Source organism: Marmota flaviventris, chromosome 5, assembly GCF_047511675.1.
Source record: "Marmota flaviventris isolate mMarFla1 chromosome 5, mMarFla1.hap1, whole genome shotgun sequence".
Taxonomy (NCBI): Eukaryota; Metazoa; Chordata; class Mammalia; order Rodentia; family Sciuridae; genus Marmota; species Marmota flaviventris.
This window is the reverse complement of record NC_092502.1, coordinates 91,282,230-91,286,889: the sequence shown is the minus strand read 5'-3', so window position 1 is coordinate 91,286,889 and position 4,660 is coordinate 91,282,230. Positions and strand designations below refer to the sequence as shown.

The following is a 4,660-nucleotide window of genomic DNA, read 5'->3' as shown; positions in this document are numbered from 1 at the left end:
TCTTTAAGTATTTTAAACATTTTGGAAGAGTTTATTAATCAAATTGCCTAATGTACCTGTCATTTTCATAGTTACTTTGTTGGAAGTCTACCTAAAAGAATCAAAAAGGGGCTTAGACTGGACTTAGAATAATTATTCAAAGATTTGCAGATTACCCAGTTTGTTGTTGTTGTTGTTGTTTTTCCATGAAGTCCTTCACCTTCTGGATGACTTAATCTTTCTTATTTTATTTATTTATTTGTTTGTTAATAGTCTTCCCCAACCTGTCTCCTTTCCCTAACCTAACCTGAGGAAGTGATCTTTAAAAAAAACCTTTCATCAGAGGGATGGCTGCTCAGTCCCTAAGTATTACAATTGAACCTTTCATCATGGAGGCTTTGAGAATGATTGGCACCATCTGGCATCTGTACCTCGATTTCCTTTCTTGTGATTCTTCTGATTTTTCTTTTTCTTTCTTTCTTTCCTTCCTTTTTTTTTTTTTTTTTTTTTTTTTGAGCTGAGGTGCCAGCCGAGCCAGCCTGTGCTTCTGTTTTCTGCCAAAAAGACAAAAAGAAAAAAAAGAAAAATGCCATGAATACTAAAATAAGAATTTTTTTTCGGTGTTTCTGGTATAAGCAGTGTACATTTCTACTGAGTTTTCTGTAAGAATCTGTTTTTATCATCCTTTACAATAGAAAACGCACGAGAAAACTTGTGGTCTATTAGCAGAAAACAGAGGCCCTGGCAAGCTTCAGAGAAGCACAATCCTACAGTTGGGAGGCTGGGCAAGAACCCAAGTTTGTCCACGCCTAAGAACAACACTGTCTGCTAAAATTACAGTTTTCCCTTTTCACAAACCTCAAAGTTGTGAAACTTTACTAACTTTAAGAAAAGAACAGTTGGCCATACAAAAGATACACTTCCAAATCCATCGAGCAACTTACTTATACTTGCAAATGAACCACTTGGAGTGAGTCTTAAAATGTATTTGTTCCAATTATTCTGCTAAGGTAGCAAGCAGAAAGTAATCATTTTCTATGTATACTGTGAATAAGAGACTCCAAATGTTGGTTCCAAAGAAAGAATTTGACCAATAGTTAGTGGGTGTGTAAGGACGGGTGCTGTAGAAATGATAGCCATGTTTTAAATAGCAATACTATTTTTTTCATTCCTTATATGCTCAGGATGATATAATGAAATCAAATTTTAAAAGATTTTTTTTAATTCTGATACTCCCTGCTTTCCATGGCTTTTGCACAGACAGACAAGTATTGCTAATTAAACATTGCCATATAACTTGTCAGATCAGATATATCGATGAAAGAAAGAAGGGAATTCCTTTATCTCAACACTGAACTTTAGATTTCCTTGAAAAGAACATGGGTACCACAGGAAAATTGCAGCAGCTTACCAGTGACTCACAACTGTTCACAGGAAGTGGACCGGCAACATCTTCCCAAGCAGTGCATTGTTCCTCTGGGATGTGGGGAGACCAGCAAAGGAAGTAGCAATAGTAAGGAGGGTACAGCCTCAAGCCCTAGTTGGAGTTCTAGGTACAGGCAGCAAGTATTTCATGCTGAATCATGATAATTGAAAGACCCACCTGGAAAAGAAGTGTCTTCTTGTTGTAATTTCGTTGCCAAGTCAGTAAAGATAGACAGGCTACTTTAGACTCAGGGCTTTAGGTAAAAGTGGCAAATTTGCATGAAATATAACATGAAGGACAGTGCTACTGTACTAATAAAACACCAAAGTCTTATTATAAGTTATCCACACATTAATTTCAGGATTTATTTTTGCCAGTCATCTTAAAACAATCAGAAATATCAATCTCATATCCAGGATATTCTATTTAGAATAGTCCTGTTATTTTTTTTCTCAACAATAAAATTTTAAAAATGACTTACCACTTTCTATCTTCATTTATTTTAACTTATTATTAAGTATGGTTTCAGGGTTTCAGTCTTCACCTAAATTGCTCCAGATTCCTTTTACCATTTACCAATACCTGATTACAAATTGTCTTCAATCTTCTTACATAGAAACCATTCACAGAGAATTACCCTAGTTGTGGCCTAAATAAATTAGGACTTCATAAGAATGTTTTTATGAGATTTATTGTTACAAAATCCCACAGGCAATATTATAATAGATTATCCTGTACAACAAGATTTCAGTCTGTGAGATGACCCATTTATTTCTAACAAGATTAAAGTAACCAAATTTGATGTAACCTAATAATTTATTTGATAAATATATTTTGAATGACTGTGATCAGCAAAATGATCTATAAGGTCTAGACACATAAGACCTTGGTCTCAAGAACTTGTAATCAATGAGTGTATAATTTGGATATAATGGATATTGGTCAGTATCAAATCTTAACACAATTATAATCTGAGGATTTTAATACTGATTTAATTATTTATTGAAATTGCTACCTCCCACTTTGTCACACTCCCATAGTTTGTTTATTATTGTATATACATTTTGTGAATTTGTATTTGGTAAATATATTATTTGAAACCATGCCCCAGTGAGATTTTGTTAATTTATTTTTCTCCCATACTTTTCAGTTGAAAATAAAAAGCATAGCATACCTTAGCATCAAAACTATTCATAAAATCATGAAAATCTACCATTCTCAGCATAATAGATTATCCTATATGATAAAAGATTTTCAGTCTGTGAGATGACCCATTAATTTATAAGATTTTTAAAAATTTGAATACAACCTAATAATTTACTTAATGAACATACATTGTTTATTTTGATTATTATGTGAGATTGTGAATCCCACAAACTGTTAACTTTCATAATTCTATGTGTCTTCAGAATGGACATCTTTACTTATTCCTGTCCTGAACAATTATTCAAAACTCAAATTTTCAAATATTGTATGGCCTTGTTCATACTTTTCCTTTGTAAATCTATGATAAAATCATCATACTTTTTCCTCCACCTAAATGCTAAAATTATTCATATCAATAATTTTTACCAAATATATTCCTCTCTAATCCAAGCTATGAGTTGAGAATTTTAAATTTTTTATTGATATATTCCTATATTTCTGTCAGTAGTGACATTAGGTTTGTTGCCTATTTTTGGCATAACATCTTCTCTGTATTCATGGAAGTATGAGAGCTAAATCTTCCAATTGCAAATAGGAAATAATCAATAAACTAAATCTGAAGTATTTAAATAAAATATCTGCTATTTTCTAGATTATTTCAATGATTTGATATGTTTCTCTGTAGTTTCAGAATATTTTTTTTTTAAATGTGAAGGGCACCATTCTCAATATTAGCAGGAAAATTCACATTAGTTTACCCATCAACAGCTACTCTACAGTTGTGAAGTAACAAAAATGATCAATGCCATAGAACTTCATCATTTTTACAGTCAAACTTCCTTTGCTAGTTTCTTATGCCATACCTGTTAGCTCTATTTGCATGCATCTGAATCCAATTATGTACATAGATCATGATCCATCCCCATTACATCAGATGATGACTTGCCTTCTCTTTGTATGTTCCCCATTGTTTTATAACATTTTACAATATTTATTGAGTTCCCCCCAGAGTTATTTGCTCAAGATGGATGGATATAGAGACTATCATGCTAAGTTAAATAAGCCAATCCTCAAAAAACAAAGGTGGAATATTCTCTCTGCTATATAGATGCTAACACACAACAAGGTGGGAGAAGAGAAGAATAGAAGTTCAGTGGATTAGACAAAGGGTAATGAAGAAAAGGGAGGGAGGATAGCAATAGGAAAGACAGTAGAATAAATGGGACATAACTTTCCTATGCTTCTATGTGAATACATGACTGATGTAATTCCATATCATGTACAACCACAAGAAGGAGATCCTAATTAGAATAAGTTTTACTCCATATAGATATAACATGTCACATACAATTACTGTCATCTATGTCTAAAAGGTACAAATAATTTTTAAAAAGAGTTTTAGAAAGAGTACTTACTCAAAGCCCAGAGAGGTCAGCTAGGTTTCTATCACAATTTGGGTTTACCTAGTCAAGCTCCTCTGTTACTGTTTTCTTTTGATCCATCTTTGTCATAATAGGAAATAGAATTAGTGTTGAACCCAAGGGTAAACTAACTCTAAGAAGTTTGCAGTCCGTTCAGTAGATTAAACCAAATTTTAGTATCTACCTAGTACAGAGCACAAGAGAAAATGACTAATTAGAGGCATTCAGCACTTACGTACTTCTCCAGAGATACAACCTAAACAGCAGCTATATAGCTGTACATTGAGTCAGAGAGTCATAGAAAAGCATTATAGTTCAGTAGTAGTCACTGAACAGGAGAAAACAAAAATTATTAGATATTAGAATAGTAAGAACACCCCAACACTAAGCACACTGCAGCATGGCATAGAAAGGGAAGTACTACCGCAGGATATAGGTGAAAGAGAATGAGTCCCTTTGATCTCCATAGGCACAGAATATGTCACTTTGCAAACATAGTCTAAATAGACAAGAGACCTAAAGTCTACATAGCAAACTCGCACTGGACAAGAAATCTTCTATTTTTCAGAGTATTCACTTAGTGCTATAACTGAAAATCATCTTGAGAAAGGTCCTATTAGAAGACCTTACTCTTTTTTTTTTTTTAATCTTCAACAGCCAATGTCCTCTTTTCTGCAGTTGCTCAGTG

At 33.2% G+C, this 4,660-nt stretch overlaps 1 long non-coding RNA gene across 1 annotated transcript; it reads right to left on the bottom strand.

The window, feature by feature from the left end:
• Positions 1-482: 482 nt before the first annotated feature.
• LOC114086494 (uncharacterized) lies at positions 483-4,332 on the bottom strand. Its single transcript, XR_003581638.2, has 3 exons — positions 3,967-4,332; positions 1,391-1,582; positions 483-533 (listed from the first exon to the last, which is right to left on the bottom strand). It is a non-coding gene; the product is annotated as an uncharacterized lncRNA (long non-coding RNA).
• Between the last annotated feature and the right edge of the window lie 328 nt (positions 4,333-4,660).